Source organism: Cricetulus griseus, chromosome 5 (genome assembly GCF_003668045.3).
Source record: "Cricetulus griseus strain 17A/GY chromosome 5, alternate assembly CriGri-PICRH-1.0, whole genome shotgun sequence".
NCBI lineage: Eukaryota > Metazoa > Chordata > Mammalia > Rodentia > Cricetidae > Cricetulus > Cricetulus griseus.
In genome coordinates this window covers 118871254-118894910 of record NC_048598.1, presented here as the reverse complement: position 1 = coordinate 118894910, position 23657 = coordinate 118871254, and the positions used below count along the sequence as shown (strand labels likewise).

The window sequence follows — 23657 nt, the reverse complement described above, 5'->3', positions numbered from 1 at the left end:
TGTCCAACAAACCCTAGAGCATCACTTGTCCTGGCCTTCCCAGTACTGGGATTAGCAAGCACACACTACCGTGCCTGGGTTTTTGTTTCTTATTGAACCTGGGTTCTGAGGACTGAACTCAGGTCCTCGTATTTGCAGGCAAGAGCTTTGCCAATGAGCCAGCCAGCCAGCCCATTCAGACATGCTAAAGCTACAGGAAGAGTCCTGTTCAACAATCTATAAAATTATTTCTAGTCTTATTTCCCCCAGCTACTCCATCTCCAAATGAGCTGATATATTGTTCACTGTCTCCTGTAAAATAGAGCTAGAATCTAGTGGGCAATCAAGAAATACACCTTGATGGAGGCTCAGGGGTGAATGACAGAATGCCCCACCAACAGAGGAGGACTGGTATCTCTAAGCATATTTGAAGAGAGGAAAACTTGAGCTCTTGGTGTCAGGCAGTTCCTGGTGCAAACTCTCATGTTTGCTGTCCTTGGGGATGAATGCCACCTCCATCCCAGAATGCTCAGTTCTACCCCTTCATAGTGATGCAAGCCTCAGCCCATGCTGACTCTTCCTGGTTGGAATGGGTGTCCATCTCTGCAGTCCAGGCTTCCCCCTTCTACCTGTCCAGTGTCTTCAGGGCCCCTCCTCTCCATCCCCCAGTGCTCACCTCACATCCCCAAGACCTTCTCAAGGCCAGAAACCTTGGCGTCATCTTGTCCCTGAGCTATTTTTTCCTCCTGTGTATCCAAGTCATTATTACTGCTCCGTCTCCCCAGCCTGAATTTCTGGAAGTCTGCCGCCCATTCAGCCTCTCACTGCTCGCCTCAGCCAAAAGCCTCAGCAGACATGCTTCCCTCACCACCCGGCACCCCTCCCACTCCTCGGTGAGTACAAGTGGTCCTTGGAAATCCCCACCCTGTTCTCCTGGGGCCCACAGCCCCAGTAATCTACTCCAAAGCTTGGCATCTGTTGCCCATCTGAACTCCATCCTCCTGTCCCACCTCCTTTGTCTTCCATGTGCCCCCCCCCGCCCCCCCCACTACCACCCCATAACTGTTGGGACCTCACGATAGGGCTTTTCAAAATCCCTTCTCCCATTAGCACTTGAGTTCTGGTAGAGTTTTACTTCATTTTGCTGTTTTAAGCCATCAAAATTGGTGACACTTAGTATGGCCCAGGCGATGTGTTAATCGTGCTACCCAGATGACTCATGCAGCCAACCTATAGGGCATCATGATTGTGATTTCCACAAACACAAAGAAGAGCACTGAGGCTGGGGACAGCAACTGGCTTGCCCAAGATCACACAATTTGTTGATAAGCAGCAGATACAAGAGTCAAATCTGGCTTACCTAAGCCCAAACTTTTAAGGCCATTTCATGCTGCCTCATTCCAGAGCGCCCATCACAACTAAGCAGGGCCCTCCCAACTATCCCCACTGTTGTGACCACTAAAGATCTTCAGTGCATAGTCTCAAATGCCTCTCTCATGCCTGCTAGCTCACAATTTAATTCCTTAAAGAGTTACAGTGATCAGAACATTATGCTCCCCTGAACCCTGTCTGCCCAGTTAGAGAAGGGGTTAAATGTTCCCAGCAAGGTCCCTGACTCACCATGTGTCACTTCCTTGTCACTGATGAGGCAGGAGAATGCTGTTAAGCCAGCTTTCACATCTGTGGAGTCTGTGGAGTCTCTGAAAAGCCTTGAAGAGCTACTTCTAAGGGGTCAACATTGGTCAGAACAGGGGATGGCAGTCTGCTGGACACACGGGGCCACCTAATTGCTTTCCCATGTCTTGCTGGAGTGGTGCTGGCAGCCAGAGAGCTACCAGAACCTGAACTAATTTGGTAAATAAGGACCAAAACCAAGGACCGCATTTCTGCTTCTTCGCTGAGACCCAGACTCCCCACAGAATTCCAAAGATTTTTCTTCCTTGGAAGTCACTGGACCTCCAGCCCTGAATTCCGCTCCCCAGGAGAGCCTGTTCCCCTGCTCGGAACAAATAACATATTTCCTGGTTAATTGGAAGTCAGGAAGGCTTGAAGAAGGGTGATTGGGCCCCCAGTCTTGCAGAGAGGTCAGTCAGCTCATGGGCTCAGTGTCCTTCTACAGACACCGGGCAACTCGGACTCCTGCATAGTACATCTCAAGTTTGAAAGATGGAGGAAGTCAGGATGACCTGGTGTCTTCTTTTTGATGACTTCTCCGCCCATAGCGGTAAGTTGTCAGCACCACTCTGACTCATACATCACAGCCTGGCCCACAAACTCACAACCACTGGGTCTGGTCTTCCAGTGCCTGTCCTTCCCAGTGAGTACGGTATGCAGGTTTAGCTACGGCAGCCATAAAGTGAATGCCCACATAGAGGTCAAGTAACCTGTCCTAACTCTGTAGAATGTTCTGGAAAGGCTGCCTTCTGTGAACGGAGCTCAGTTCAGAGCTTCTCATCCAGAAATTAGATAATGAGCTATTCCCTCCTTCAGGGCAAATGACGCTCTGTCATTGGGAGGGGACTGATGACTGTTGCGCCCTGCAGTGACACTTAAAAAGTACCTGGCTCTGTGTTAAATGCCTCACATTCATGTTCTCATTTAATTTTCAAAATCCTTTTGTGAAGGGAGTGTTACTTTTCACTGTGTAGTAGGTGAGGAAGTGAAGGCTCAGGGAGGCAAAATGACTTATCCACAGTCACAGCTGTAAGCAGTTACATAGCAACTCTCTCCTGGTGTATCTAGCCACAGACACTGTATCTGTGCCAGCTTCCAAGGGCAGGGAGATGGCCTCAAGCCACAATTCTCTGGGAGATTGGAGCCCTCGGCATTTGGGGTACACTAAGGGATACTGATGGCCCCAGAACTTCTGTTAGTCCCAAATAAGGTCTCCTGTCAAGCCTTCTGATGATCAGCTAGGACACTTTGTGTCCTAGCAGACCAAAGCCACCATGGTGAGTTTCAGAAACCCTGATTCCACCCACCGAGGAGAAGGAAGGAGGCCACACTCAGCCTCCTTTGAGCGGCTTGCTCCCGCTGTTTGAGGCTCATCTTGCTTTTCTCTTTGGGAAGGGACAGGAGAGATACAGATGGAACGCCTGTGCAGCTACAAGGCAGGCATTGCAATCTCCAGCTCACAAACCCAGAGGGGTAAAGTATCTTGTTCAAGGTCTCACAGGCTAGGAGTCCAGCCAGGATTCATCTAAGAAGTCTGAATGGCTCCAAAGTCCATAATTTTTCCACCCTAGCACACTGTGCTCGCTCCAGGGTATCCCGCAAAGATGTGAAATGGGCCGCTCTTCAAAATAACTGGCTCCACTCTGCTCCCTTCATTCCCAGGCTCTGGCACAAGGGTGAACTGGTCTGAAGTCTCTGTGGCATTTAGTTCTAAAGCCAAGATGTCATTTCCTACTCACTTGCACATATCCCTTCAGCCTCTAACTAGAGCAGAATCTTCTAGAATTCCCGGGATCTGGAGCACATCAATGTCCCCCTCCTCCTTCTTGGTGATTTTGTTGTTTTGTTTTTTATTTGTTTGAAATAGGGTCTCACTGTGTACCCCTGACTGTCCTGAAGCTCACCATATAGATGAGGCTAGCCTTGAACATACAGAGCTCTACCTGCCTCTGCCTCTGCCTCTCGAGTGCTGGGGTTAAACTCATGCACCACCATGGCCAGCTGAAGTACTATTTCTTCAGTGGAGGCTCCAAATCTGAATCACAGTGGCATCTGGAGGCCTCCTTTTCATCCATCCCCTGAGAGCACAGGACTTGTGTGCTCCCCTAGGGTGGGGTAAAAGCTGCAATGGGAGATTCTAAATTTTCAGGAGGAAGATTCTAAGTACTGAGGGAGGGGGCAGACCTACGCAAACTTCTGAGGTGGCTGTGGAGGAATTTGAGGACAAGACTGAGAGGGAGCAGCTGTCCTTGGCTGTCATGAAGGTCTCCCAGCCTATTCACATCTTGGCCTCCTGCTGAGACAGTGACACCCTCATACCCTGAGGGGTGAGGCTTGTCTGAACAGAGAAAAGGGGCAGCTATGGCTCTTTCTCTGTGGAGGCCACCAGGAGCCTCACCATTCATTCCTTCTATTTTTCTAGCACAGGGAAGAGGGTGCTGCCTGCTCCCTTGAGGGGAGACAGCTCAAGAGTCGGGACATTCATGAAGTTGGCTCTTGGTCTCTAGGGTCTCAAACCCTTAAGGACAGACCTGGATCCTGAAAATCTCCAGGAAAGGCCACAGACACCAGGCTGAAGGGGGAGGGGAGAGGTGCAGCCAGAGTCCACTGGCCCAGCCAGTCCCCATGACTCATCCCCTGTTTCTGTCCACTCTGGTCTGAGCGCCTTGGCCAAGGGGCCTTGAGGAGGTTGTAACACAGGCTGGCCTCTTGCCCATCTGGGCTCAGCAGACAAAAATTAAAGATCTCACCCCTCAGGAACTCACACAGACAGCAGAGGCATGCTCAGTGTGCTGCCTCAGAGACCAGACTTCAGGCCAGCTAATGCTGGTTGCCAAGGAGGAGGGAAATTTCTTTGGCTCCACCCCCTCCTCCACACCCCACAAAGTCCAGCCCTGAAGCCCTGAGGGCTGCTCACTCCCTTCTCACTCCCTCAAAGGTCTGAAGGTGGCAGTGCCACCCAGTGTTTCCTCAGGTTCCCCCCTCCCTCCCTCCTCACCTCTGCCTGAAGACAATACTCTGTGTCTTCCAAAAGAAACAGACTTGTAATTAACTCTCCATACATTTCTGGATGCAAAGTTCTGATTATGTCACCCCCTTGCTCAATGCCGCCCCCCACCCCCACCCCGCCACCACTACTTCATTAATCAAGCCCAAACTTTTTACTGGGGCTGGCCCATAAGCTTGTCTCATATCAGACCCTTCTCTTCTATTTATGCTCAAACTCATCACATCCGATTACTCAAAATCTCTTCCCCATTCCCCCCGCCCCGCCCACCCAAATATCTTAGCACACATAACTTCTTTCACCTGAAATGTTCCCTGCCATCCCTGCTCTTTATCTCAAAGGCCGTCTGTTCCAAAAATTTCCTGGAGTGCTCCTTCCATCTAGAAAGCTTGCGGCACTAAGGTTCTATGTTCTTCACTATACCCTGTGCACGCCAGTCCACAGCTGCTGACACTGGAGGAGAGGAAGATCACAGAGCTAACCTCAACATGATCATTTACCATAGTCACAGCATGAGCTAAGTGACTCTTGGAGCCAGATTCCTCACCAATAAACCAGAGATGTCTTTCTATACACAGCTCCTAGAAAAACCAACTATATATTGCCAGTGGCATAACAGCCCAGACCACAAGGGACTGGAGCAGGTATGAGCCACCACCCTGAAAGCAGCCTTTTCATTGATTGGTGACCTATGGACTTCTATGACTCAAATACAGACATCGTGGGATGGATTATATGTTCTCTCTGAGAATTTGACTTAGGAGTCGAGGTTTTGAAAGTCCAAACCTAGAATTCAGATACAGCAGGCAAATCTCTGTTCTCTAGAGGTTACATTCCAGGAACAATTATAGAAGCAGAGAACAATAAAACCAGAGAAGTATAATGCCTGGCTAGTCAGTAACAGAGAAGGCTGGAGCATGGGTCTCCAGGCTTGGGTTTGGTCTAGATTAGTTGGCCCTCAAGGTAGGCTTGAAAGGTGCACAGCCCTGAGCTGATGCTCTTAAGAAGACTAAAGGCCACCACACCTCATGCCAATCATGTAGAACACTTGGGCAGCTTGGGAGCAAAGGTTTCTTCTGTTCCAGGTAGTCTAGACCAAAGTCAGATGGTTACAGGAAGTAAACGTCCTTGGTCTGGCCTTGCATTTGCCTCTAATGGGCTCCCTGACCTGCTCTCCCCCATTCCTGGGACTCAGCCTTTTCTATATATACAAATTCAAATCCCTGTCAACACAAAAATTTATATTTGAGGAGCAGACAGACAAGGGTTATGCAGCCAAGAACTGGAGGGTTCAGGGAACGTGCCTGCAGGGGGGAACTTCCTTAGGAGAACAAGCAGCCAAAGTTGTTAACTTATGGTTCAGGAAACTGAGGCCCAAAATAGGGAGACAAGCTTGTCCAAGGTCCCATGGCTGATTTTGGCAGCAACTAGCCCTTGAGTTAGGGTCTTCTGACCCCAAGCCTTTCAGCTCTTTCACTTTCAACTCCCAGGGAAATCTGGGAACTATTTGACTGTCTGGGCACGGGAGGCCAGGAGTCTCTGAGCACGTCACAGTGGGGCCTCAGGGCCTGGGAATCTGATGGCAAGTGTATGTGCCAAAGATGCTGGAGCATAAGGGGGTGAAGAGCCAGAGAGAACACCATGGAGATAAGCTGTCAGTGTCCCACTCTTGTAGTCCTCAAAACACAGGAAGGGTCCGTGGTGACAGAGGAAAAACAGCCCCATTTCTGGTTCTCCGTGGAGAACCTCCCCAGAGACACTGCCCACTCCCGTCATGCTGTTGAAAGCTTGTGCCCATAGCATCCTGTCTTAATAGTTCCCTCAGGCACGCTGAGATGTCCCTGCTTCTGTCTGAAGCTACCCCCATTTGACTAGCTCCCCCTTTTACTCCACAGAGTTTCTGAGGACCAGGCACTATGCTAGGCAATGGAGATAGATAGCTAGGGTATCTTCACTCCCTGTGCAATAGTGTTACAGTTTGAATATGAATTTTCCCATAGGCTCATGTGCTGGACACCTGGTCCCCTGCGGGTGGTACTGCTGGGAAAGTTGTGGAAACTTTAGGAGATGGTGTCCAGCTGGAAGTGGGTCCCTAGAAGCGTGCCATGGAGATTATACCTACTGCCCCTGGTCCCTTGCCACTCTACCCCTTTCTCTTGGCTTCCAGCCCACTATAAAGTGATGAACCTCTTCTGACATCTGTTCCAGACACCACGATGATCTGCTTAAGTACATGGGACTTAAGCAGTATATGGCAGAACCATCTGAAACTGTGAACCAAAATAAACCTTCCCTCCTTGAAGTTGTTCTCTTGGGTGTTTTAGTCACAATGACATGGTGAGCACAGCAACCAGGAAATTAATACAGTTTCCCAGGTTTCCTGAAAACTGCTAACCATGCAAGGTTGGGGTTGATGAGGGAGTGTTTCTGGTAAGCTCTGGTCAATAAATAGAGATCTTAACTCTAGCAATTTCCTGTTGTGGAATATTTACCTATGTAAAGATGTGTTAGATCTGTTTATGCTACAGAATATTACTTTAACTGTGTAACGGTGTGTTGCATTTGTTTGTGCTGCATTTGTTTAATTATGTAAACACCTGTTGTATTTGTTCCACCTTGTCTGTCTAAGGCACCTGATTGTTCTAATAAAAAGCTGAATGGTTAATAACTAGGCAGGAGAGGGATAGGTGGGGCTGGCTGGCAGAAAGAATAATTAGGAGGAGAAATCTAGGCTCGGGAGAAGGGAAGAGAAGAAGAGAGAACACGGGAGAAAAAGAGGGACATGTCCAGTGCCAGAAGCCAGGCAGCCATCAGCCAGCTAGACACGAGAAGCAGTGAAAGTAAGACATACAGAAGAAAAGAAAGGTAAAAACAAACAAAAAATTCTGAGGCAATAGATAAAGAGAAATGGGTTAAGTTATAAGAGCCTACGCTAAGGCAGAGCATTCATAACTAATAAGAAGTCTCTGCATCATAATTTGGGAGCTGGTTGGTGGCCCAAAAGAAAGCCTGCTACAATCTTTCAGAAAAAAGGGACCTATTCCACATCCCAGTCACCAGCCATCCATGGAGTGTGCAGACCATCAATCTGGGTTCTACCAACTCGTGATATCTCCAGGTAATAGTAAAGAGTCAGTACTAGGGGGAAGAAGCAGGGTGTCCTTAAATCTCCATTAACTCTCCCAAAGTCATCCAAGTAAACATCCATGGACATAAAGCCAGGGAGCTTGCTATGCTTAAAGCAACCCCAACCCTGCTTCCGAACAGCCTGCCCCACGGAGGACTCTCCAGTTTTACAGAAATGGGAGGACCCAACACCCAGACTGTGTCTCTTTCTTCTTTAGCCTGTTCCCAGATACCTCTCCCTTCTAAACATAGTCTGAATGCTTTGCTTTTGCACTTGGCCCCTCTGGGGATGCAGCCTCAGGCTCCTGTGCAAGTCTCACTCTTGCTTGGCTGCGGGTCCCTCTGCAATCTCACCAGCTCCTGCTGTTGACATTGTGTCATGCCTTTGGCAATGTGCACATTCTGAAGCTTCCCTCACAGCCTGGCTCCACAGACAGGTAAGATTGACAAGCCAATGGGAAGCACAGCTAGTACCCCATGCCATTGTTTCTTAAGCACCCCTTTAGTGGACATGTTGAAGAATAAGGTTGAGGATAACCCCTGTCTGTCTTTCACTTCCATCCCCTATCCTCCCCACTCCCCTGTGCTTGCAGGATAGAAGAAAGGCAACAACTGTTTAGTGCATGGGTCCAAGGATAGATGGACTCACCCGTGGCTGAGAATATGGGATGACTGGCAGGGGAAGACTCTGGAGAAGAACTCTCTAAGCTGGGTTGGGAGGTTTTGGCCAGGAGAAGATGGAAAAGACAGTGAGGAGGAAGCATCCAATGACCACCAGAGCCAGGCTTATGAAAATCAACACCACACCCTACCTTGTTTCTTTTATTTTAATTTGGCGAGACCAGCTGGCAGCAAGCCTGAGGGTCCTCCTGTCTCCTCTTCTACACTGGGAATACCAGCCCGTACCACCACACCTAGCTTCTTAACATGGGTGCTGGGGATCAAATTTGGGAACTTATGCTGTGAAACAAACATTTTACCCACGGAACCATCTTCTTCCCAGATGCATCATTTCCTCTTTCAGTAGGGTTCCTGATCAGGAAATTGTTGCCATAGTTTAAAGCTATTTGGATGATACTTGACATGGATAGTCTGAAGAAATATGAGGCCCTTGGTAATACAGTTTGATGGTGCATAGCTCTCAGATATCCATCTCGCACAATAATGGATGGATGGAGGCCACCGAGATCTGTGCTCATGCGTGAGATGGGGCAGTGACCGGCATAAATCTTCTCACAATTGGGGATCAGGAAAAGCATTTTTCTCAAGTTTTCACATGACATAGAGCTGAAGGAATAAATGATAAAATTGGATGCTAGAAATAAGATAGGAACTGAACTAGATAAATTGAGAGTCAATAAAGATAAGTGAAAAGTCTTGCATCTTGGTCCAAGGAGGTCAGTAGTGAAAGAGATACTTGCTTTGATAGCCAGTCAAGTAAAATGACCTGAAATTTGAGGAGTGGGGAGTGGGGGTCATTGTGAGGGTTACAGAGACTGCTGAAAAGAGAAAGCCTAGTTAACCAGTGGCTAAAAAAATAAACTGGGAATACCAGCAGTGGACATGGTGGCAAAAGCCTTTAATCCCAGCACTCCAGAGGCAGAATCAGGCAGATCTCTGTGAGTTCAAGGCCAACCTGGCCTATATAGTGAGATCTTATGTCTTTAAAAAAAATAACAATGACACCTTCTAATGGATCTAGTACCCTCTTTTATTGCCTTCAGGTCTAAGAACACAGACAGAGAGTGACATTGTTCTCCAAACTATTTGGATGCAATGGAAGTTTTACACTACTATGTTATAATAATGGCATATAGTAATCCTGAGACATGTCTAAGGTTAGGTGGCCAAATGGAGATAAGTGCAACCCAAAGGAAGAACTGAGATGCCAGAGAAGAAAACTGTGAGCAGATTCTGACAATACCCAAGGGCTTGTAGGACTACTGGGCAAGAGAGGGACTCCTTTCTTCTGTATTTACATTGGTTAGAACAGGTGGACAATCTCTAAAGCCAAGTGTGGTGGCACATGCCTTTACTTCCAGCACTCAGGAGGCAGGGGAAGGTGCATCTTTGAGAGTTTGAGGCCAGCCTGGTCTACATAGCAAATTCCAAGCCAGGGCTATAGTGAGGCCCGGCTAAAAACAAAGAAGCAAACAAACAAAAACACAACAGAAAACAAACCAAGGCTAGGTGTGCAGCTTAGTAGCAGAACACTTGTCTAGCAGGCTTGAGGCCAGGGTTCAATCCCCAGCACTTACAAGTTTGTTCTTGCTTGTGTTCATACAAGCTTCAAGGACTTGGCTCCCCCATTTATGGAGTTCCAGTATTTTACAGACTCTTCCTCTGTAAGCATAAAGGTAGAGCCTCGGCAGAACCTTAAGTGAAAAAAGACTTCAGGAGCACTGGAACCAGAATCCTACCCCACAAGTCATCCCACAGTACTCCCAGAGGATGGGCTGTTCCATTTTGCCTTCTTCACAATACTGGGGTCCCAGGACCCAAGGAGTCAGAGATGATGGCATCACCACTGCCCCATGTCCTAGCTACTCTTCTTTGCTGTGACAATATATTTAAACAAAGGCAACTTAAAGGAGAAAAGATTGATTTTTGGCTCATAGTTTAAAGGTAGGAGAGTCACGCAGCAGGACCTTGCAGCAATTGGTCACTTTGCATTCTGAAGTCAGGAAGCAAGGAATATAAATACTATGCTTATATTCCACTCTATGCAGTCCGGGAACCAAGCCCAGCGAATAATGCTGACCTCCTTTAAGGCAGGTCCTCCCACCTCTGATAACCTAATCAAGATAATCCATTGCAGGAGCTCTCCAAACCAAAACTAACCTAAATAATCCCAAAGAGATGTGCCTGCAGGCTTCGCTCTGAGGTTGATTCCAGACCTTGTCAGGTTGACAGTGAACACTAACCGTCCTATACACAAACATCAGCAGCAGCACAGGCCAGCTGGAAGCAGTGTTTTTCAAACGTCTAACCACAACTCACAGCAGGAAGCCCATCTTACAACACGGCTGGATACACAGGGATATATAATAACTGAAATGAGGCGTCCTTGTTCAGTGGGAGGCATTCTCATGTTTTCTATTACCTCTCTTCTGTTTTGCATTTTAATGCTGGTCATGACTCACTTCAGTGATTTCACAGCCCACAGATGGATTGTAATGCTCCACTCAGCCCCGGAGTTCCAGATGGGAGTCAGGAAACTTGGGACAACCCCAAAGGCAAGGTGTGAAGCAGCAGCTGGGATGGACAATGTATAGAAGCCAAGAAGAAAGGCCCGGAAGCCCCTCAACCCAGAGACAAAAGGAGGCACCAGGGCACTTTACCAGGTTTCCATGTTTACCAAGACATTGTCTCCAGGCGGTTTGCTTGTGTTCCCTGAGGGTACTACTAAGGTGTGTTGATTGAAACTGAATGGAAAAGATTTCAGCTCATAGAGGATTGTTGGCTGAGTGTGTGAGGGGAGTGAAGGCCGAAAGAGATGCTCATGGTTAAAAGGTTCATTATAGTCCCCTTGTTCGAGGGCAGATGTATTTAAAACACCTGTTTGAACTCTTATTAATCTAGGATGATTTAAATGTTTCCCCAAAAGACAAAGGACAGGCACGATAGCTTGAGAACTCGTCCAGATTTAGGAGGTTCACTTGCGCTTTCTGCTCACCCTGTCCAAAGCCTGTCTGTGGACCTTCATCCTGGCTCATGTTAGCTAAAAAAGACCCCAGACAGAGAGCCAGAGTATGCAAGGCTCAGGGAGAGGGAGATTTCAGTAGAGTGGTGTCAGTGAGGTCAGGAGGCTACATCTATGTGCCAAGCTGGACAAGTCACGGTAAGTGACCAACCCAAGTAGAGCAGAGTCATGAGCTTAGTGTCAGAAAGGAGACAGGTCTAGCCCATGTCACACCTGCAGTCATGAGCTGAAAGCAGGTGGAAACTGCCTAGCATGTGAAGGCCAGCAGAGGAAAGGTCTTCTCAGTGCCAGCAGGACGGGAGAAGACAGAAGAATGGCAACAGAGCTCATCCCCCTCCCCACATCCGGCATCCCCAGCAGAAGCTGGAACCTAGGAGGAAAGGGTTGCTGAGACAGACCTCCTGGGAGTAGGAATTAGATGTCAAGAGACTCTGTTGCAGTCAGAAAGGCCCGGGTGTTGCAGTGATCCTGGGCACCTTTAGGGGGAGAAGTCCCAGGGAAGCTGTCAGCTGCAGCCCGGGGCAGGCCATGAGGAGAGATGCTGAACAGGGAGGGACAGGCTGGGCTTAATGACCAGAAGGGATCGGTCCTCCCCGCCCCAGCAGGGCAGTATAAATGGCCACAAGTATTTGCAGACTGTAAACACCAAAAGGGACAGGGGCTTGTCTGGATCTACAGGGCTCTGGCCAGGACTGATGGAAAAGAGTCCAGGGTAGGAAGTAAGCCAGAGCCTGGCATCCTCTGTCATGACTGCCCCAGACCACGGGGGAAACTTTGGGAGACACAGGAACAATCCAGAAAATCACAGAGCCAAGAGCTGGACACACACCCCCCAAATAAAGATCTGGGACCAGCTTGTGTTTATGTAGGAGCAGGTCACCTACAGGTGTTTTCTCCCTTTGGAGCCCAAAGTCCAAAGCCTCAGACTGGTGTCTCTGTTTGGACCCTGGACAGGGTGTTATAGGCTTTACCTCCCAGCATAGGGGTGCAGCTAGGGCAGTTTGATATTTATGGTGCATGCCCATTAGCCTCTCACATGTGGGGTGACCCTCCCAATGGCTTCCATATGGACTTTCAGGGCCCCCCCCCACTGCTTTCCTATCAGAAGCAGAGCCTATGGATCCAGTCTGACTTTCTGTCAGACTGGCACTATTTCAGGACAGATGCGGTTTAGAACTGAGGCTGTGACCAGAGACACAAAGAACCTAGGCTACAACTGCTCCCCACCTGGGGCCTCAGTTCACCCAGCTGTAACCTGAGGGGACTTAGCCCTCTGGCAGTCACAGATTTCACTGATTACAGCCCTCAGGCTTAGCTATGGTTGCTATGAGAATAACCCCATACAGGCAATAAAGCACTCAGCAGGCTACAGGGTTACATTTAGTCTGTGACTACCTTGGGCTGTGTCCATCCGTGCCCACTATCCCTCCTTTTATTTTCATACAACTATTCCTTTTCCTTCAGCAAATTGCTCTTCTGTTTTCTAGGTCTTTTGATGAATAGCCAATTACTATACTTGCCACAAGGCACATAGCCCAAGCTGGCCCAATTAGATTCTCTCTCATGATTTGACCCTGATGCAGATAAACATTTTAATGGAATCATCCAATATGCAGCTCCCCCAGAAAGACGTGGCCCAAGGAGTCCCTGGGGCTGAGCGCAGTTGCTGTCTAAATTCTTGACAGCAACTCTGTGGGTCATGGATGTAAACTGTAGGCCCTTCCTTCCCTCCTTTATGGCCAAAGGGTGGCTTAGTTCTGCTATTGTATTCAGTGGCATAGGAGCCATGGTAGGAGGGTCTGTTTATTCAGGGTAACACTAGGGTAACTCCACAGTAGGGTGTCTGCTCAGCAATGATGAAGCCCTGATTGAGTTCAAACCCCACCACCAATAGAATAAGACTGAACTAGAATTCAAAGCATAATCAGTTATCTCAGACACCTGGCTTAGGACCTTACAATATAGCTGCTCCACTGGATGGAATCAAATAGACTACCCACTGCCCTGTTTCTTTTTACTTATTTTTATTTTATGTGTATGGGTGTTTTGACTGTGTGTGTGTTGGTATTCCATGTGCATGTGCACCAACATCTGGTGGTCAGAAGACGGCATCAGAACCCCTGGAATTGAAGTTATAGATGGTTGTGAGCCACCATATGGGTGCTGGGAACCAAACCCAGGTCCTCTAGAACCAGCGCTCTTAAAATTTTTTTTTTCAAGACAGGATTTCTCTGTGTATCCCCAGCTGTCCTGGAACTCACTCTGTAGACCAGGCTGACCTTGAACTCAGAGATCCACCTGCTTCTCCCTCCCAGTGCTGGGATTAAAGGTGTGTGCCATGATTGCCCAGTAGAACCAGTGGTCTTAACCAGTGAGCCATCTCCTCAACCCTCTGAATCAGAATTTTGAAGCCAGTAGCTCCACTAAGAACAAAGCTTCACGAGTATCAAGGGATATCACTCGAAGGAGAAGCATAAACAGCTCTGAAGATCCTGTTCTGGAGCCAAGCAATTCCCACTGTACACAAGGGACTGATGCATGCAGGGAGATGTGGCCAGGGTTTGTTTCAGAGTACCTGGAGTACCTTTCACCTTTTCCCTGTTACTATCCCCAGGAGAGCAAAGAAGTTTTTATTTACTGACAGATGGAGATGGTTTCTTGAGGTGTGGTGAGGGGTGTGAACAGGCAACAGGAGGGTTTGGGGGGTCTAGAGAGTCAAAGTGATTTACAGATGAGCTGTGAGAAAGAGAAAAGCAGGACATGGAAGCTGGAATGCCAGGGGGTGTGAGGCACGGCGGCTTTGGCAGCAAGTTACGGAAGCTGGCTCAAGAGAGCTAAATGGAGGGATAAGAATTGGCTGGAGAGATGCAGAGAAGGAGGCACTCCTCAAGGCCTGGGAACACCAGAGACCAGGGCGGCTCCGGGACTCTGATGGCAAAGGCAACCATAAGCCATCTGTCTTTGGATGCTTCTAAGCTTCAATGGTTCGGAGTGATTCCCACCCAAATTCAAAGTTCTCAGCAAAGTCTGATGAGTGCAGGGTCCACCCTTTGGGAATGGAGGGACAGGAGCATCCCATGGCCTGCAACACCAAAAGGAATGTATGGAATTGGGGGGGGTGGAGTTGCCCAAAGGAAAATTGGTTTTCTGTTCCCCAAAGAAGGAGAAGGAGTGCTGGGCATATGCACACAACAGATGTTCACTACATATGGGATGTCAATTGAGAGAGGAGGGAGATGAGAGGGGTGGGGTATGAGAATTTCCAGGACTCTCCAGAATCTGCCACAGGGGCCAAGACTCTTGCTCTAGCCCTGGATTGCATTGCTCTCTCCCTCTAAAAGAGCAAACTCAGAAAAAGAGCACTGTTTCTGTTCTTGACAGCTTGATAGAATTGTCCCGTTAGCTTCCAGTCACGGTCAGCTTCTGCTAGAATAATTACCACCCACCTGTTCTCCAGGCAAGAATTCACAGCCAGTGGATGCACATCTGGCCTGTAAAAGACATGCTTGGAAGTCTCCCAGGCTGCTTGGAACAGGCTGGGGACAACACAGGGTCAGCCACTGATTTGAAAGCAAGGAAACAACTGGCCTGAGAGCCATGGTCACTTGGCCTGACAGTTGCCCACCCATTGCCTGCAAGGTAGCTCAGTGAATGTGGGATAAGTGTGCCCCAAGACCAGAAAAACCCTGAGACTCAGAGGAAATCTGAAGGGTGGGCCCTGCCCTGCTTCTCCAGCACACCCATTTCTCCAGGCATGGAATGGAGGCTGGGTGGTCTTTGAGGGGATACTTTGATTTTTTTCTTCATATTGCTGTCCACATCACTCTCTTCTAAGCATCTCAGAAGTTAAGACCAGTAGTGGTGCACATCTTTAATCTAAGGACTTGGGAGGCAGAGGCAGGGGGGATCTCTGAGTTTGAGGTCAGCCTAGTCTACATAGCAAGCTCCAGGACAGCCAGAACTACAAAAAGAGACCCTGTCTCAAAACACAAAACAAAACAACAATAACCACCACAACAAAAGAAGACCTGGAGTAATTTTAATGGGATTAGGGACACCAGCAATCTGTTGGTGGTAGGAGCAAGTGTGTTTTCTTGTTTATTTTTTGTTTTGATATGAATGCAGAACCAGAATGAACCTGAGAACAGAGAGCTTTCAGCCATGATTTCAGGCCTTTCTACTTTGGCAGCAAAAACCTTTGGTCAGTGTTCTAGCACTCAACCAACATTTGTTGTTGTTGTTGCTGTTTCTTGTTTTTGTTTTTCAAGACAAGGTTTCTCTGTGTAGCCCTGGCTATCCTGAAACTCACTCTGTAGACCAAGCTGGCCTCAAACTCACAAGTGCTGGGATTAAAGGTGTGCGCCACAACGAGGCTCAATCAGCAATTTTTAAGGGCTTACTGTGGGCCAGAGGTTGTGTTGGATGCAATCCAGACCCAGTCCTTGTCCCCATGAGCTTACTTACAGCCCGGTGTAGCAGACAGATGGGAAAGTTCTCAGATAACTAATTCAACTTCCAAGGGAAGCAGAGGTAGGAAAGAGACGCATGCAGCTAGTCACATGACCCAGAGTAGACGGGTTTAGGAAAGGCAAAGAGAGACATCTGAGCTATGATCTAAAGGGTACCAAGAAAAAAGATGTGAATGAACCAGGGAAGAGAGATTAGGAGGAAAATCCCTGGTAGGAAGGCACTGTGGCAAGTAGCTGCCCTGGGCAAAACAAGCAGATAGTCTGGGGTGATGCTGAAGGGACACAGGGACCAGACCACCAGAGCCTCATAGCCCGGATCAAGACAGTGAACAGGAAATATGGGAACTCCTGTGGCTGAAAAGGGGCCCACCATGTCCTCCTCACCCTTCACTGTTAATCAGTTTTTGGGGCACCGTGGTGGAACCATAGGCTTAGTAGAACATAGCTTTTAAAACCATTATTCCAAAGCTAGACCTTGTGTGAGGTACATACTGGTGTGTTAAGGCAGGAAACAACACGTTTGAGGCCAGCCTGAACTGTCGACCAAGACTCTGTCTCAAGAATAACGAAAATGCAAAAACTGAAAACCTCTGCCCCAGGTCTGCTTGCCATTAACATTTTTTAGATATTTATTTTATAAGTGTTTTGTCTACATGCATGTCTGCGCACCGAATATGTGCCTGGTGCCCAAGGAGGTCAGAAATGGGTGTTGGATCCCTGAAACTGGAGTTACAGATGGTTGCGAGACACCATGTGGATGCTGGGAATTGACTCTGGGTCCTCTGCAAGAGTGACAACTGCTTTTAACTGTTTTGCTATCTTTCCAGTACAATTTTTAGACAAGATTCCTGCACTTCACCAGTGCTTCTCTGTCAACTCTGGGCAGTTCACCAGCCTCATCAGAGACAACGCGATGTCGGGACAAGTTCCCAGGACACTGAATCTTAGCAGTTTATGAATGACAGGAACAGTCTCAACAGCCACCCTAAAGCTGTGGCACGGGAAAGGGAACCCAGGATGAGATGTTACCCCCTGAAGTCCTATGCTGGGAGAATCACTGACCTCCTCCACCCCTGCCTGTCCCCACCACTCACCCCAAGGCATCGACAGGCAGCCTGCCAGGCCAGCAGTCCCTATTCGAGCTCCAGCCTTGACATTCCTCTTCACCCAGGAGTCAAGGTCAAGTGCAGGGTATTTTCCCAAGCTTCGGGGAGCAGCAGAGCTTCCTGATAACCACAGCTACTATTTAGCTATCAGGACAGCCAGGCGGGAGAACAGAGTAGTTCAGCTGGACCTCAAAGCCAGGGTGCAAGGGAAAGGAGCCTAGAGAAGAGGGCCTGGGATATACCAATGCCAGTCCCAGGAAGTAGAAATCTGCTGACGAGAAAGGGCTATCAAGGCAGGGTTCTGAGCTAAGGCTATGTCAGCCTTCCAGAAGAGGCTGGAATCTTATGACCCAAGCCCAGGTGGTCCTCTTCTAACTAGCCCAGGGTCTGGCCTCTCTGGAGACCCCTAACTGGCCTTTCTGCAGCTCCCAAAGGCAGCTACCAGCCTGTAGACAACAGGTACAGGGCCCCAGACTGGAGACAGCTGGAATAGGCATTGCAGACCCCTTCTCAGCCTGCAAATGTTCAAAGGCCCAGCAGGTCTGCCTGGAAGAAGAGTTCTAAAGATCCAAGACCCAGCGGCAAATGCCAGATCATGTAGAGAGCTGCACAAAAAGTCTCTGAAGTTCTGGAAGGCAGTTTTTATCAGCCAAGGCTAGCAGGCAGCTCACAGGCGTAACTGTGTCCCACCCTCCCTTCTGCCCTCGTGTGGCACACTGCTCTGAGCATGGAGCGCCAGACCCCCCACCCCTCGGGGAAGAAGATACAGAGTAACGGAGCAGCTATCAGAAGCTTTGAATTAGGTCTAGCGGCTCCCTCTCTAGCTGTGTGATCTTCAGCAAGGCTCCTGGGCTCACTGAGATCACTTCCTTTTCTCTAAAACTGGGATGCATAGGGCTACTGTTGGCTTTCTGTATCCACACAGACCCAACATCCTCGGATTCGACTATCCACAGACTGAAAATTGCATCTGGATTGTATATGTACAAACTTTCCCCAGTGTCATTGCTCCTTAATAATTTAGTATAACCGTTGCTTAATTAACATTTACCTTGTATTAGGCATTGTAAGGAATCCAGAAGTGATTTTAAGTAGGTCCTAATGCCATCTCATAGAAGGGATTGGGTATCTTGGGCTTTTGGTAACTGCAGAGGGTCCTGAACCCAATGACCCATGGGTACAGGGGGGCTCTTAGAAGTGTAGAAACAATTGGATGAGGAAATAAAGTTAAAACTTGTGTCTCCATGGTTATTCCTAACATGTGAGGGTAGGACAGAAAATAGGAACCATGGAGGCAACCTTCGAATTTTAAAATGGAGCACTTGATGCTAGGGCTTCTAAAAGTTCCCAGTCCCATTACTAAGTTAAAGGTCTCACTAGATAGTGGGCACTGAGGACCTGGGCTGAGAAGGTTCGTTTTCCATTAAAAGGAGAAAGGAGAGAGGAAGTTAAATTTCACAAGGTATTTGAGCCAAGAGCCTGGGCAGACAGCCGCTTCTCTGAGGGACGGCTGGTGTCCTGTGCTCTGGGGCCTCTGGCAACCATCACCAAGATGCTGTTTTCCTCATTATCATGGCTACTGCCTGGCCCATCCACACTGATGCTAAGCGCCAGAATTAGTTCAGAGTCCCCAAGCAGACAGCTGCAGCTACCTTCAATCTCATAGAGTTGGCAGTGGAGGACTGGATTTGGTGTACTGCAGGGAGTCAAATCACACAACAGCTCCTGGGGGTGGAAGCTGGCATTCAGCAACCTTGGACACTTGTCCTGCAGTGTGGCCAGCATTCTGGACACCACCAAATAGTGAATGTGAATGTCCGTTGAACACACATTTGGCCAGGCTTTGGAGCTCTGCGCTTATGTGTATTATCTCATCCAATCCCCACGAATGCCTGAGGAAGCTGATAGCATTGCTTGTTATTTCTAGTTTGCAGACAGACACTAGAGGGGCATCAGAGGATACTAACCAAGAAGCTATGGTTTGTTAAGAAAACAAGACAAAAGGTAACTCTCTTGGATGAGAAAAGAACAAAGTAACCGTTTACCGCTGTCCCAAATAGCTTACTTCTTAGTTTTTCCTCACTGAGGCACATTTGCCATATTTCCAGCTGTCACTATGGTGGTTGGGTACAAAAGGCAGCCCTCACCTACTGTTCTTGGGATGAATAGACTCATTTTCCCAGAATTCAGTGAGGCATGATCATAATTTTTTTTTTGTTTGTTTGGTTTTTTTTTTGTTTTTTTTTTGTTTTTTTTGTTTGTTTTTTTGTTTTTTTGTTTTTAGAAACAGGGTGTCTCTGTGTAGCTCCATTAGTTTTTCAAAACAGGGTTTCTCTGCTATTTTGGAACTCAATCTGGAGACTAGGCTGGCCTCAAACTCAGAGATCTACCTGCCTCTACCTCCTGAGTGCTGGGATCAAAGGTGTGCGCCACCACCACCTTTGGACAGGATTTTTCAAAAGAAACTTAACTAGAAGGGCTGGAGAGATGACTTAGAGGGTAAGAGTTCATGTTGCATAAACACGAAGACCTGAGTTCAAATCCCCAGCATCCACATTAAAAGCTAGGTGTGACCACAGGCCTGTAACCCTAGGGCGGCAAGAGGGGACAAAAACAGGATTACTGGGTGTTGCTGGCCACCAGCCTAACTCCAGATTCATGAGAGACCCTGTTGAGGAGAATAGATGGAGAGTTGTAGAGCTGGACACCTCCTCTGGCCTCATGTATGACTGGCATGCACATCCTCACACATACACACACACACACACACACACACACACACACACACACGCACGCACACACACACACTCACACACACACACAAATGCTTAAAAGAAGCTTCTAGAAATGTAGAAGAAACAGAACAAAATAAAAATATAAAAAGCTGGGCATGGTAATGCACTTCTGTAATCTTAGCACATGGGAGGTTGAGGCTAAAGGATGCTGGCAAGTTCAAGGCCAGCCTGGGCCTCAAAATGAGTTTCAAGACAGTCTGAGATACTCAGCAAAGTTTTACATTCAAATCAGATGCATGTTTATACACAAAGAATGGGTATTTAATATGAACGTAATATTTGGGTCCTAGGATTAGGAAAATGAGTCACTGGTTATACCTCTTTTTTTAAAATGATTTATTTATTATTATTTTATGTATATTGGTGTTTTGCTAACATGTATGTATGTATGAGGGTGTCAGATCCCCTAGAACGAGAGTTACAGACATTTGTGAGCTGCCATGTGGGTGCTGGGAATTGAACCCAGGTCCTCAAGAAGAACAGTCAGTGTTCTTGACCACTGAGCTATCTTGCCAGTCCCTGGCTGTACTTCGTAAAGAGATAGAGAGAATGTCTGTGTGTGCGTATGCGTGTGTGTGTGTGTGTGTGTGTGTGTGTGTGTGTGTGTGTGTGTGTTTTAATGCTGGCAGTAGGTACTGAACTCAGGTCCTATACCTGTAAGGCAAATATTTTATCATCTGAGCTATCTTCCCATCCCCTTGTGCTCTTAAGATATGTCATTTTCTTTCACCCTCAGGGATATGAGATCTGAGCTATTACCCTTCCTAACTTCACAGATGTGGACACTGATGCTTGGAGACACTAGGCCACCAGGTCAGCTCAAACCGACTAGGGGTCAGACCTGCAGCTCCCTCTCCCCGTCTCCCTCCCTCCTTCCTCCTCTCTGTCTTTTCAGTGCTAGTGATTAAACCTCTGTATATGCTCCATAAGTATTCTACTCCTGACCTTCGTCCCTACCCATGGTATCTGTTGCCGTAGAGTGTTGCTCAAACTTGAGTCCTCCTGCTTGAGCCTCTTGTCTGCCACTACACCGGACTTGTGACTGCTCTGGACTCCTAAATGAAAGAGATGGTGAAAACCAGTGACAGGTCTTGCTCTAGACTTCATGTCTGTGAACAGAGAGAGATGAGTGAGCTGCTCGGGTCCCAGTGGAAGAGCCCAGGCCTGTCTGATGGTCAGATTTTCCCCAGGAGATAGCATGTGCTTTTCTTCCTGCAGTTCATCTTATGGGCCTCATCTGCTAGCCAAGAGAAAAGGAAATCAAACCCCATGTGTTTCCTCTTGTCCTTCTTTTCAAGTTACCTCTCGGCATGTTGCATTTTCACATTCTATTAACTGAGGTCCCAATGCCTGAGATGACATGAGAGGAGCCTCTAAGCCAGGGCCTGGCACACAATCAATAGTCAATGTGTTACCCTGCTCATCACCTAGAGGCCCCTTTCTTCAACCAATCAGCAAGTCCCCCTGGCTCTCTTGGTATATGCAGTATACAGTAAGACATTAAGTGGAGCTGATATAAGTAGTTACTGATTAGGAATAGTTACTGAATTCATGAGCTGTCTCTTCTAATCCCGATAGCAATCCCAAGATACAGAAATTCTTTGTTCTCTCTTCCATTTACCAAAGATGAAACTGGACTCAGAAAATACGAAATAAGAACACAGCAAGGACGTGCAACTCCTCAGTCACAGGGTTAAGGTCTGAGCCCAAACAGTCAATCCAAAGCCTGCACACCATCTGCCCGGCCCTGCTGTCTGTGAGAATCGACAAGAGACACTGAGGATCAAATGAGGGAGGGAGATGGCATTGCCGGGGGTGGTGGGGAGTATTGTTGGAGGGAGCATAGACTACTGTACCCTGGAAGGAGGACAAAAGAAATAAAAGAGGGGCTGGAGAGATGGCTCAGCAGTTAAGAGCACTTCTGCTCTTACAGAGGACCCAGGCTCAACTTCCAGCACCCACATGGTGGCTTGCAACTGTCTATAACTCTAGTGGCAGGGGATCTTATGCCTTTGTCTGACCTCCTTGTGTACCAGGAAGGCATGGGATAAATAGATATGCATACAAGTAAAACACTCATATACATATAAAAAATTTAAGAGCAAAGGAAAAAAGAAAAATGTTTTAGGGTAGAAAAATGATACTTGTATCTACTGCAATCCAACCATGGAGCATCAGAAGATGTCCCCTCCCTAGACCATGAGGGCTTGTTTCTCCTTTGAGGCATGTCCTTGGTCAACTGGTCTACCCAGGAGAGCACTCAGTATGTCAAGGGCCTAAGGGGGTGGGAGCTTCATCAGAATCAATGTCAAACTGAACAGCAAAGGAATCCCTGGGAGGCACTGGGCAGGGCTGGCCAGGGTCCAGCTGGCTCCATATGAACTACAAGACTGCCCTTAATGAGGCTGTTTTTGGTACCCTAGCAGGAATGGACACAGAGGGACCCAGGAGACTCAAGACTGTATTAGTCCTCAGTAATTATAGGCAGCAACTTTGACCTCACAGAAGCCACAGTCACTGGTGGATGGGACAGGATGTCATCCAAGGCTGGACAGATGACAGCAGTGTTAGTCTTCCCTCCTCTACATACACACACACACACACACACACACACACACACACACACACACAAAATCAAAACAGAGACAGTTGAAAGCATCCTTGGAGGTTCAGCCAACGTTGTGTAACTCCATCATGCCACCTCACTTACATGATCAAAATGTGGCCAGCCAGACCCCCAGCTGCCCCCTTTGTCAACACATGCATCTTCCCACACTGCACTCTTTTGTGAGTATATGTGACAACCCACCCACGAAGTCTCAGTAAACAAGGAGAGGTGATCATCTGCAGGAATCCTGATGGCCTGTATGGCTTCTTCCTGGGATTAAAACCTACAGTGATCTATTTGCAATCTTCTGCATGTCCAAATACAATTGTGCCAGCACCATTTGTTTGTTGAAGATGCTATCTTTTTTCCATTGTATAGATTTAGCACCTTTGTCAAAAATAAGGTGTTCGTAGGTGTGTGGGTTAATATCAGAGTTTTCAATTCAATTCCATTGGTCTATCTGTCTATTTTTGTGCCAATACCAAGCTATTTTCAGAACTATGGCTTGAAGTCAGGGATGGTGATGCCTCCAGAAGATCCTTTATTGTAAAGAGTTGTTTTGGTTATCCTGGGTTTTTTATTTTTCCATATAAAGTTGAGTATTGTTCTTTCAATGTTTGTGAAAAACTGTGTTGGGATTTTGATGGGGATTGCATTGAATCTGTAGATTGCTTTTGGCAGGATTGCCATTTTTACTATGTTGATTCTACCTCTCCAAGAGCATGGGAGATCTGAGCTGAAATCTGGAATTTAGTTGAGGGAGGGAGGAATGAAGATCGAAGGGGTCTGTACCAGGTTGGAGAAACCCACAGAAACAGTTGACCTGAACAAGGGAGAGCACATCGACCCCAGATACTGTCTGGGAGGCCAGTACAAGACTGATCCAGACCCCTGAACATGGATGTCAATAAGGAGGCCTCTGCACTCCAGGGAGCCTCTGGTAGTGGATTAGTATTTTTCCCTGGTGTAAGAAGGGACTTTGAGAGCCCATCCCATGTGAAGGGATACCCTCTAGCCCAGCACAGGAAGATTTGGTGGACTTTGCAGAGCCCCCGTTGAGGGCCCTACCCTGCCTGGGTAGAGTGGGGGGGGTGGGTTGGGGTGGGGGAAGAGGGATGGGGGTGTGGAGAGGGAGAGGGAGAAGGGACTTACATGTGAAACAAGCTTGTTCCCTAACTTGAACTAATAAA

At 47.8% G+C, this 23657-nt stretch overlaps 1 protein-coding gene and 1 long non-coding RNA gene across 5 annotated transcripts in view; one reads left to right on the top strand and one right to left on the bottom strand.

The window, feature by feature from the left end:
• Positions 1–1733, bottom strand: part of Ltbp2 (latent transforming growth factor beta binding protein 2) — a 96246-nt gene extending 94513 nt beyond the window's left edge. For all 3 annotated transcript variants that reach the window (XM_035445299.1, XM_035445300.1, XM_035445301.1), the window contains exon 1: positions 1600–1733. The gene's annotated coding sequence lies outside the window, so the exon portion shown is untranslated. The remainder of the gene's footprint in view (positions 1–1599) is intronic.
• LOC103162028 lies at positions 567–22851 on the top strand. Of its 2 annotated transcripts, none has more exons than XR_004770164.1 (4): positions 567–872; positions 1632–2203; positions 10946–11196; positions 20596–22851. It is a non-coding gene; the product is annotated as an uncharacterized LOC103162028 (long non-coding RNA). The 2 variants fall into 2 exon arrangements; XR_003485957.2 differs by lacking the exon at positions 567–872 and adding an exon at positions 18992–19068 and having other exon boundaries at positions 2064–2203.
• Positions 22852–23657: the final 806 nt, after the last annotated feature.